Genomic DNA, 12,817 nt, shown 5'->3' on the forward strand with positions numbered 1-12,817 from the left:
AGCATCAGCCAATAGGAGTCCTTCATTATCCTCCTCTTTTCCTGCCCTGTCACTCAAGCAGAGAGGGTAAAACAAAATACAGTTCAAGATTGTGCTGATGGGCAGAATTAAGGGAGCCAAGCCAGCACTACACTAAGGCTAGGTTCACACTAGCCCATTCTCTGAAAAGTGATCACAATGGATCACTTTTAGAGTGTGGCAAAACAGCCACTGTCGGGTATTCAGGCATTTTCTTTTACAAGGGGACTAATGTGCCATAACCGTGAGCCAGTCTGTTGTAGCACAGTCCCATTGACTTGAAGAACTGAGTTTGATAGGCGGGGCCACCTGTCAGCTCGACTTGCTATGTTCAATCCTCCATGTGAACAGCCCCCTCCAGCTCTATTGTGTACTTTAGGTAGGGGGTCAAGGGCTGTAAAACCTCAGCACAATCACCTGTTCACCCCCCGTCCCTCGGCTGTTCATGTGAATGCAGCCTAAAAAATATTCCTTTAAATGCAGAAACCAGAAGACAAAGCAAGGTCCATAGACATGGATGAGTGAGTTTGGGGTGGAGGAACTTGACTGGCCTGCACAGAGTCCTGATCTCAACCCGATAGAACACTTTTGGGATGAATTAGAACGCAGAATGTGAGCCAGGCCTTCTAATCCACAGCAGAGCCTGACCTCACATATGCGTTTCTGAAAGAATGGTCAAATATTCCCATAGACACGCTCCTAAACCTCATGGACAGCCTTCCCAGAAGAGTTGAAGCTGTTATAGCTGCAAAGGGTGGGCCAACTCAATATTGAACCCTACGGACTAAGACAGGGATGCCATGAAAGTTCATGTGCGTGTAAAGGCACTGTCCCAATACTTTGGATAATATAGTGTATATCAGTAGACTGTCAGAAACTGCAGACATACCATAGAAACTAATGGTCAGGCACTGGGGACATGCTGCAAAAGGGAGTGCAGAAATCACTTGTTGCCCTGTATAAATACATTTTTCCACTCCCGCTACTGACTACTGTAGTCTAAGGGCCACAGAAAAAGTACCAAAGGGCCGCATGCAGTCCTTAGGCAGCAGTTAGGGCATCAGGGAGCCAGAAGATGACTACTTCTTAAATAAACAAGGCCAATGCTACCACTAGGCAAACTAGGCAGCTGTCTAGGGCGCCCTGCTTCCTAGGGCGCCCGGCCACTGGTGTTCCTACTCTCTTCTCTCTGCAGCAAGCAACTAAGTCTCAGCATCAGCAGGCAGCTGCTGCTCCTTTCGCACATAGTGTCAGAGGTGCAGTAGCGGAGGAGGCCTGTGTCTGTCTCCCAACTCCTGAATAAATAGAAACAAGCATTCATTGATGGGCACTGGTAGGCTGCATTCATGGGCGCTGGTAGGCTGCATTTGATGGGCGCTGGTGAGGCTACATTTGATGGGCGCTGGTGAGGTTGCATTGATGGGCCCTGGTAGGCTGCATTTGATGGGTGCTGGTGAGGCTGCATTGATGGGCATTGGTAGGCTGCATTGCTGGGCACTGGTGAGGCTGCATTTGATGGGCGCTGGTAGCCTGCATTGATGGGCACTGGTAGGCTGCATTTGAGGGGCACTGGTGAGGCTGCATTTGAGGGGCACTGGTGAGGCTGCATTTGAGGGGCACTGGTGAGGCTGCATTTGATGGGTGCTGGTGAGACTGCATTTGATGGGCGCTGGTGAGACTGCATTTGATGGGCGCTGGTGAGGCTGCATTTGATGGGCACTGGTGAGGTTGTATTTGATGGGCGCTGGTGAGGCTGAATTTAATGGGTGCTGGTGGGCTGCATTTGATGGGTGCTTCATTAAAAAGGTGGGGTATACATGGGCAGGGGGAAGGGGGTGGAGTCAGGGATGGAGCCAAGGGGGCGGCAAAATGAGGTTTAGTCTAGGGTGTCAAAAATCCTTGCACCAGCCCTGTATACAACTCTGATGCCAAAACAGTGAAAAACATGTAATTATTTTTAAGTCCATACAAATGGCTTCCTCGTTGGCTTTTCTATTGGAAAGCAATGAAGAGAGATCCTTCAATAGGAATTAAAGCACAAATAGGGCAATTTGAAGAGGCATACATAAGCAGAAGAGGTTTTACTATGTCGCAAAATGTGACTGTGAGCAGCCATTACAACATATGGAAGTGCTTTGTTCTGCAAAAAACTCCCTTTCTTCCACCTTTCATCTCTAGAGAATTTCCTGATCTGTCTTCTGTAAATAGTTTTTTTTTTGTACAGAATGTTTTCCACATCATTTCTATGCAGCTTTGTCTATCCACAGGGCCAGATTTCAAACAAATATCTCCATCAAGTGATCATACTGTAACGTAATATTGAATCCTTTCTGCTGAAAGCTTACATAAGAATACAGGAGTAACTAATACATGAAAGAGCAACACCCAGACACAATGATATCACATTTGGGTTAAATTACTAAACAGGATGTTCACCTATAATAGTGAGGTAAAGCTTTTTTTTATGTTAAATACTTATTCATATGCAAGGGATATTAAAGAGAACCTGTTACCAACCTAACCCTTCTAAAATTAAAATATTATGTGGATGCATTTACAATGCAAAAGCTGCAGCCACCTTTCTTATTAGTAATTTTGCTATAATTGCATGTAAATAAATTTGATATTCTGCTGTTCTGCCAGCACTTTCAGAGGGGTTTCAGAGGTGCGTTGTATTAGCCTGGAACTTTTGCTCCTTCTTCCCTGCCCTGATGCCACCTGTGCTCCTGCCAGTGGCTGGAGGATCCTTGTGTGATCTGCATACGTAGCACCCTCTAGTGTGCTAGAATAGGAATTGTTAGGTTTTGTTAGAGTAGGCAAAATGTTTAGGCTTGGCTGGCAGCCAAGCCTGTGTTTTATCTGGGTCAGGAGAGTGACTCTGGGAAGCTGGTATGACTCAGAGGCAGCATCTCTGATACCTTCCCTTACTTCTAGAAACTTGGAGAAGATTCTAGAAAAATGGGAGTGGAGGTTAAGAGGAGCTGCCTAGAGTATTCATGAGGGCCCTGACCAATCTCCAACAGATTGGTTGGCAGGGGGCAGGCCTCCTCAAATACTCTGTCAAGTGGGGGTGACCTTGGGTCTGGGAGCTCGGGTGCGGAAGGAACCCTCTTCATGACACACAGAGCTGTCCTGACCAGTGGCATGGGGACAGGTGTGAGAACAGTGGGAGGAGAACACTGCCTGGCAAATCTCCAGTGGAGAAGACAGCCAGGTGGCATGGTGAGTGTTGGTGAGAGACAGCCTGAGAGGACTTGGAGAGAACAGTCTGGGATGGACGCGGAGTCAGTCTGGGAGGACTGTGGAGCCTTAGGAGGACTAGAGGAATGGGCAACAGGGCCAGGTGGGCTGGCAGTGCCTGAAGAGGTGGTGCTGGGATCAGTAGACACAGAAAGGCAGCTGGTCACTAACACTTTGCTACACTACCAAAGGGGCCCATGGCCCCTGCCTGTAAAGGGCATTTGCTAGTAATCTGACTGAGCCCATTTGTCAGATCACCTTACAGTGTGCCAGCTGGTCCTCGGAGTTGTAGTGCTTCAAGCAAGTGTTGTGCTGGAGGACTGTAAATACAGTACTCTGTACAGAAGTTGTCCATGGAAAGTTCTGCTAAATTCAAGTGAGCATCCCATAATACTCCTATCCCCATCCAAGTTCAATACCACTAATAAAAACACAAAAACAAAGCTGCAAGGACTGTTTTCTGACTACAGTGTGTTGTGGAAAAATCCTGTGTGCCTGGCTGTGCAGGTTGGGGGATACTTTATTCACCAGTGACTCCTGCAGGGGTAGCGCTACACATAGATTGTGTATTTATATTTTTCAAGGCTTCCCCGGCTGCTGTCAGGAGCACAGGTGACAATAGGGCCAGGGAGATTCAGCTACAGCATCAGGTTGGCAATTATAAAGGCGGTGCTAGTAAGAACTACCTGGATCTGGTGCATGTGTTGGTGCTGGTACCGAAACTGACACAAAGCTTTCATAAAGTTGGTGCAGGCCATGTTAAATGGACCATATCTCCAGAAAAGTAGCATTACTTTATTGAATTCCCCCAATTATGTTTTGTACTGTGTGCAATGGTAGGTAAAAATGATATATGAATGTAATAGGTGAATTCAGCACCTATAACCATACTTTGCTTCTCATCTACACTGGAGCGGATTGTTGTGGTATGAGCAAAGCTTTGCATGTTACTAGATACTGCCAGATGAGGCATCTGTATCAATGCTCGTGTGTTGGTGAATTGGCTCATGCTAATATCACCCTTCTATTTTTATTTCTCACAGTAGCTGTAAACCATTTCCTTTTTTCTGTGCACTTTGGTTTCCTGTTATCTTTGTGTTGTTCGGTTATGGCCTCTGCTTAGAGACCCAGGAAAGTATTTGTACATGCAGAAATGGAGACTTTATTGATTGAAAAAGTAAATGTAAAAGATGGCCCTAATAACACGAGTATTTCTGAGCATCCATAACACCTTCTTTGACCATAGTAATTGTCATGTCTGTATAGGATCCTTGTGCTGTTGTGTGAGGTTTGTCTGTTCCCCAGAGATACAAACACTGCACACTATTGCGTAGTAAACACAGAATTAATTATAAATAGAATTAAAGCTGAATTTACGCTATGCAAATTCCCCTGTTCCCCACTTCCTTTTCTAACGGTCTTCTTAGGCTAAGTGTAGACATGCGGCAAACTTTGCGATCTGCAATGGAGATGTTTTACGGGCAGTAAGGTGGCAATATGTTGCTTCTTCTCTGCCTAACAATGTAAATTCTGCACCACTGCTCTACAATGGCATCATTGAATACTGGTGACAACTAGTGGTGGAAAAGGATTACTGCTGGGGCACTTCAAGGTTGAAGTTTAGTATTACAGCAAAAGCTACTTTTGTATTTTGAAGTAGAACTATAGGCAAAACTTTTTTTTTCATTTTAGATAGCATAAGGGAGGGTTATACCCCCAATTAGATTTATTTTATTTTTTTTTACATTTGGGTCCCATTGGGGAGATTTTCCTTCACTTCCTGTCCCACAGCCAAACAGGAAGTGGGAGAAAATCCCGGCAAAATAAGGACATTCCTTGGGGTCCCCCAGGTCCCCATTGAAAGATTTCCCCGCTATTACTTTTGTGGGAACAACCCAAAATGTGTGATTTTCTTTAACTTTCACTTCAATGATAATGATAAACAGGACAAATAGAGAGGGTGAATCTCCCTAATGGGGGTGTCACGTCATATTTGGCTACCCATCACATTTTGCTACCCGCTGGAGTGCGCATGCGTGATGCCGCCATATGCGTTCCAACACTGTTGTAAGACCGCTTTGCCACAGGGCCCCTCGCGGGCTCGCTTCCCTCGTCACGCTTCGGGCACGGTCTTGCTTCACTCGGCATAATTATAATCGAATTCTATGTCCACTTGGATGGTGGGGCTTGAACCTGGACTCAGGGGTGTGGCCACAAAATTCTGCGCAAGCGCACATCGCCACAGTGTTGGAACGCATATGGCGGCGGCGCGCATGCGCAGTCCAGCGGGTTGCCATATGTGATGGGTCTCCATATGTGACGCTAGAGGGGCATAGACAGCAATAAAAACTGCTAGGCATTCTAATCCCTCTGCACGCTATCCAAAACCCAAAAAAAGTTTTGCATTTAGTTATACTTTAACTATTAAAATTAAAATGTTGGTATTACAATGATTACAACACAGCTTAAAGTGGAGCTCCACCCAAAATGGGAAGCTCCGCTTGTTTGGCTCTTCCTCCCCCCTCCACTGCCACATTTTGCACCTTTCAGGGGGAGCAGGTACCTGATTTTGACTCAGCCCCCCTCCTCCTTCCGCCCGCCACCGGGTCATTCAGAAAGCTCAACGCGCTTTGCACATGTGCAGTAGGGAACCGGCTGTAAAGCTGTAAAAGATGGCAGCAGCAGCACCCAAGAGCTGATTGAAAAATCAGCTCGGGTGAAGTCAGCGCTGGATTCGTGGACAGGCAAGTGTCCTAATACTTTTATTTTTTCTGAAGGAGCCTGGAGCTCCGCTTTAAAAATGTAGCTAGTTAAAGGTCAGTTACACCTTGATGACCATGTTTAATGTTACACCCATATTTACGGTGTAAAATGTAACATGGTGCCATTCCACTGCCCCCTGCCCTCACCCCCCCCCCCCAACTGCAACCCGTCCTCACACATAACTGTATCATCCATTCACAGATCCATTCACTCACATATGTGAGCAGAACACTACAAGTTCCATCTACCACCATGACAGAGGGACTTGTAAATTTCAATGAAGCACAAGTATGGTAATGTCACAGCACTCGTAGTCAATTGCCTCGGTGTGACCTGGGAATGAAGGAATAGCCGGAAGAGCCTGTGCAGTGCAGCCACAAACCACTGATCACAGTTGCAATGTTTTGCAGACCCCAAAATTACTAAATGTACTTTTTTTTTTTTTTTTTTTTAATTACAATATGGGTACAATTATTTATTCGTGGCAAAAGACAGAAATGCTATTAATAAAAAGTATTGGTTTCCTTCTAGTTAAAAAGATACTATCATCTTCCCATTTCCCCTGTCCACTCTTTCCCCTCCTTGTTCCTTCCTCCCTTTCTTGCCCTTCTTATAGAGTTCACTCTTACACCATTAGTCTGATATACCATCTTATAATTTACGGAATAATTACTAATGTTGTTTAAATATTGTGTACTACGAGCTTATGTGTACTACCTTTTCAACGGTGAACTTGTTTGTTTATTATTATTTTTGTTCCTATTATAAAATCTCAATAAAGACTACTTTAACAAAAATTCTGTCATTATTATGCCCACTATTATTTTTTTGCTGTCTGTTTCCTGTTGTGGAGATTTCCACTAAATTTCTGTCCTGCAGACAGGAAGCGAGAAGAAATCCTCAAAATGAAGAGAAATCCCCTCTTAGCTACTAGAACAGGTGTCCCCATTGAAAGATTTCCCCTCTATTCGTATTCCAGTGATAACTATAACATTTTTAGTTTCCATTACTTTCTGTTGTGGTGTAATCTATTCTCTATTCAATGCTTGTTTAGCCTAGGGGATGATAAGTCATGTATATGCCTCCTGCCCGCTCCATTGAATTCAGTAGAACAAGACAGTACAAACTTAGCAAGCAAAGCTAATTTCAGACCTGCCAGATTGCCAAATCAGGCCCAAAAGAAAAATAGTAGTCACAACATCATGCCCGGTAGAACCACCCCCCACTCCTGATATAGAGTGGGTATAGAAAAGAATCGCCCCCCTTTTATTATAATCACATTTTGTTGTTTTACAGCCTCAAATAAAGACAGTTTTTGTTTTATCCAGCTGTATTTACTCAGTGCAACTTATAACATCCACGTGAAAGATACGACACCAACATGTCAGAAAAAACAAATAAATAAATAAATAATCAAAAACAAAATTACTGAGTTGGAAAGAGGATCACCCCCTTGTGTCAGTATTTTGTTGAACCACCTTTTGCTTTAATTACAACCGTAGTCTGTTGGGATACGTCTCTACTAACTTTGCACATCTTGACATTGCAATATTTGTCCACTCTTCTTTGCAGAGCTGCTCAAGTTCAGTTAAATTTGAGGGTGACCATTTGTAGACTGCAGCCGTCAAGTCATTCCACAGATTGTCAATGGGGTTTAAGTCTGGGCTCTGGCAAGGCAATGCAAGGACAGTCACCTTTTTCTCCTTCAACCACTGTGTGGTCATTTTTGTTGTGTGCTTTGGGTCATTGTCATAGGTAAACCTTCTTCCCATCGACAACTGTCTGGCAGGGGGTAGCAGATTTTCCTCAAGAATTTGATGGTATTTTGTTTCATCCCATCCATTTTTCCTTCTATCCTGACAAGTTCTCCAGTCCCTGCTGCAGAGAAACACCCCCATAACAGGATATTACCATCTCCATGCTTTACTGTAGGAATGGTGAGCTGTATTGGATTCCCTGCCAAACATATAGTTTGGTGTTAAGGCCAAATAATTCCATTTTAGTCTCATCTGACCATAACACTTTTCTCACGTGGCCTCAGAATCTTCAAGGAGCATTTTGGCAAAGCCCAGTCATGATTGCATGTGCCCTTTCTTGAGTAGTGGCTTTTTTCGTGCAAACCTTCCATAGTTGATTGTTTGCTTTAGTTGCACTATCAGGGACTGAAATTTCTCCAGGAATGCTCTTTTTGTTCATGCTGAGCTAATCAAAATGACCACAGCTAATCACAGTTGAAAGTCAAATAGCTTTGTGTGCCATTGAGAAGGTGATTAGCTACACCTGACTGAGTTTACAATTCATTTTTAGAAGGGGGAGGGGTGATCCTTTTTCCAACTCAGTGATTCTGTTTTTTCATTTTTTTCTGACATGTTGCTGTTATATCTTTGGATGTTATATGTTGAATAAATATAGCTGGATAAAAAAATAAAAAAAACTGTGTCTGTTTTCATTTCAGGCTGCAAAGCACATCTTCAATCTCTCCCTCTCTAGTGGAACCTCCCCCCCCCCTCTAAAACATGCGCAGATCACTCCTATACTTAAAAAGCCCTCACTGGACCCCACCAACCTGAACAACTTAAGACCCATCTCATTGCTCCCATTCACCTCTAAACTTCTAGAACGATTAGTCTACAACCGTCTTAGCTCCTACCTCAGTGAATATAACCTTCTTGACCCATTACAGTCTGGCTTTCGCTCGCAGCACTTCCTAGAAACTGCCTTACTAAAACTCATTAACGATTTATTAACTGAAAAAACCAACAGCCAGTACTCCATACTCCTACTACTAGACCTCTCTGCAGCCTTTGATACTGTTGACCACCCACTCCTTCTCAATAAACTCCATTCCCTTGGCCTCCAAGATTGTGCTCTATGCCTGCCTATCACAGCACTCCTTCAGTGTTACCTACAACTCTTTCTCCTCCTCTCCATTGCCACTTTCTGTGGGGGTCTCCCAGGGCTCTGTTCTTGGACCCCTTCTCTTCTCTACCTACACCTCCTCTCTTGTACTAAGTATGAACACCGATCTCTCTCAACTTCTAGACTGTCCCATCCCCCCTACAGTTAGAACACAGTGAGGGAACACAGTTAACCCCTTGATCGCCCCCTAGTGTTAACCCCTTCCCTGCCAGTGACATTTATACAGTAATTAGTGCATTTTTATAGCACTGATCGCTGTATAATTGTCAATGGTCCCAAACATGTGTCAAAAGTGTCCAATTTGTCTGCCGCAGTCCCGATAAAAATCGCAGATCGCCGTCATTACTAGTAAAAAAAAAATTGTAATAAAAATGCCATAAATCTATCCCCTATTTTGTAGACGCTGTAACTTTTGCGCAAACCAATCAATATACGCTTGTTGCAATTTTTTTTTACCAAAAATATGTAGAAGAATACACATCGGCTTAAACTGAGGAAAACAAAATTGTTTTTTTTTTTTAAATGTGGGATATTTATTATAGATAAAAATTAAAGATATTGTGTTTTTTTCAAAATTGTCGCTCTTCTTTTGTTTATAGCGCAAATAATAAAAACCGCAGAGGTGATCAAATACCACCAAAGGAAAGCTCTATTTGTGGGACGAAAAGGACATCAATTTTATTTGGGTACAATGTCGCACAACCACGCAATTGTCAGTTAAAGTGATGCAGTGCTGTATCGCTAAAAATGCCCTGGTCATTAAGCAGCCAAATCTTCCGGGGCTGGAAGGTGGTTAAACTAAATCTCTCTAAAACAGAGCTATTAATATTCCCTCCCGCCCGTGCCCCCCTCCATGACTATCAACAATGCAACCATCAGTCCCTCCCCTCACGCCAGGGTACTAGGTGTAATCCTAGACTCTGACTTGTCCTTTCAGCCTCAAATCCAATCGTTTTCAAAGGTTTGTAGAATTCACCTCCATAACATCTCTAAAATTCGCCCCTTTTTAACAAGTGAAACCACCAAGCTCCTCATTCACTCCCTTGTTATCTCTCGCCTGGACTATTGCAACTCCCTTCTCATTGGCCCGCCTTTTCATAGGCTATCCCCTCTTCAGTCTATCATGAATGCCGCTGCCAGACTTATCCGCCTTACCAACCGCTCAGTGTCTGCCAACCCTCTCCTCCAATCCCTACACTGGCTCCCAATCGCCCAGCGAATTACATTCAAAATACTAACCACAACATACAAAACCATTCACAACTCTGCCCTGAGCTACATCACCAATCTTGTCTCCAAATATCACCAAAACCGTCCTCTCCGCTCTTCTCAGGACCCCCTACTCTCAAGCTCTCTCGTCTCCTCCTCCCATGCTTGTCTCCAGGATTTCTCCAGAGCCTCTCCCATCCTCTGAAACTCACTACCTCCACCTGTCCGGCTATCCCCTACTCTTGCTACCTTCAGGCGATCCCTGAAAACTCATCTCTTCAGGGAAGCCTATCACGTCTCCAACTAATCTCATACCATTTCCATCAGCTCATTCCCCACAGTTACAACCTTTTGTACCACCTGCCCCACCCTATTAGATTGTAAGCTCTCCTGAGCAGGGCCCTCTTAATCCTCTTGTATTTTATTGTATTATAACTGTATTGTCTCCCTTTTATATTGTAAAGCGCTGCGTAAACTGTTGGCGCTATATAAATCCTAAAAAAATACAGTGAATATAAGGCCTCCTTCCACTATCTCAGCGCTAAAGATATGCCAGGTTTCATACAATAAATTTATAAATCCTAAATAATAATAATAATAATAAAGAAACATTATTTTAAAGGGATGTGATTCCTTTCTATACCCACTGTAATACAGAATTCTCCCTTAAATGATATTAACTCTACCCCACAGGTAAGTCCTACACTGTTTAGTAGATATTGACCTCAGCTCCAGCCGTTGATGTCACTGCGAATGTGCAGTACGGTCTGCAGTCAGAGCACACTGATAATGATAGTGACTTCCATGTTCATGCACAGCAGTGATGTCATCGGGCCTTGGCCATTCAAACAGCCAGAAAAGAGTGAAAACTGAAGAAAATGGAAGGGCCGGAGCAGCGACAGCTCAGTGCTGGAAGGGCTTCATTAACGTAACTCTGTCATAATATGCGGTGCACATTATGGCAAAAACCTGCTGAGGCCCAATTAAAAAAAAAAAAACAATGTAGGAGAGTTTACTACTGCTTGAATACAGTCATCAAATATCTGTCAAACCCATTACCTTACAAATCCTTAGGAAATTTGCAAATTGCTTACTACGGTATTTGATTGAACCAAAAAAATGTGTCATTAAACATTATGGGAAGTTTGTTCTATTAATCATAACAGGGATTTTTAGTTCTTATTTTTAGATGCAGAAACGTCTTATAAGAGCTTTGTATCACACAGCAACTGATCACAAATCAAGCCTGACATTTCACTGTATCCTGGGGAATAAAGTCTGATCTGTGATTGGTTATTGTCATTGCTCTCAGTACCAGAATATTAATTAGAACTTTAGTTCTTACATTTTACAGCATACCACAGGCTAGAATGGTAGCAGGCTTTGGATCCAATAACATGTGGTGTAGCTTTTGTTGTAACATTTTTTCATTTTACCACAGTCTCATTAGGGAAATGTTACTGTCATTAATTTCAGCCACTTTTTTAATTGTTATATTAATGAAAGAATAAATATTTCACTTAAAGCTAAATTCCAGGATACAAAATACTCTTGCTGCCCCCCCTCCCACACCCCCTACTGCAAAGGTTCAATGCTCGTTTAGCATAGGAGATGATGAATAAGCTATAATACTTACCTTATGGAAGACCATTCATCATTTTCTTTTTCTTACTGTTCTGTCTCCTATTGGACAAAACATGTAGTACTTTGTCCCATTATTATTATACGGGATTTATATAGTGCCAACAGTTTGCGCAGCGCTTTACAATGTAGAGGGGGGACAGTACAATTCAATACAGAAGGAACAGGAGGGCCCTGCTCGTTGAGCTGACAATCTAGAGGGAGAGGGAGGTGGTACAAAAGGTAATAGCTGTGGGGGATGATCTGATGGAGGTGGCTCGGGTACAGTTCTTAGGTGGAGGTGGGCTAGGCTTCCCTGAATAGGTGAGTTTTCAGGGATCGACTAAAGGCAGACAGTGTAGGGACTGACCGGACATACTGGGGTAGGGAGTTCCAGAGGATGGGAGAGGCTCTGGAGAAGTCCTGGAGGCGAGCATGGGAGGAGGTAACAAGGGAGCTAGAGTGCAGGAGGTCTTGGGAGGAGCGGAGAGGACGATTCCCATGTTGGCAAGTGCTTTCTAAGTCTAGATATGAGATCTGGCCTGCCCCCTTACCCCCCCTCCCCCCCACCTCGGCTGATCTGACAACAGCTAGGAATGGGACGGGTTACTCATAACAGCAGTTTGTCTTGGCTCATACATCTGCAATCTATATGTTTTTGGATACAAACTGCGGTAATCGCTGGCTGTGTGGACAACAGTGAATAGCTGCAACTGCGGCTGCCAACATCCCATCATTGTAGCCGCACCTAGCTGCTCAGAGCCGCAGCCGGAATCTCCAATCCCTCCCGTTACAATTTGCATTGGCCTAAACTGTCCAGTGTGATTGTATCCCAGGGCTTTAAGGGCTCGTTAAGACTTGTGTGTAACCTTAAGTAAAACACACATTTTGAATGGGCAGCCATGCATCAAAGCTAAAGGTTTTGACAGACCTGCAGCATTTTTATCAATGCATCACACTTAACATACAGATGGTTCACTTCACATCTACGCATTCTTGTGAGCTATGTTCCCTAAATAGGGTCATGTGTGTTTTTTGATCCGTTGCA

This window comes from Aquarana catesbeiana, linkage group LG06 (genome assembly GCF_042186555.1).
Source record: "Aquarana catesbeiana isolate 2022-GZ linkage group LG06, ASM4218655v1, whole genome shotgun sequence".
In the NCBI taxonomy this organism is placed as follows: domain Eukaryota; kingdom Metazoa; phylum Chordata; class Amphibia; order Anura; family Ranidae; genus Aquarana; species Aquarana catesbeiana.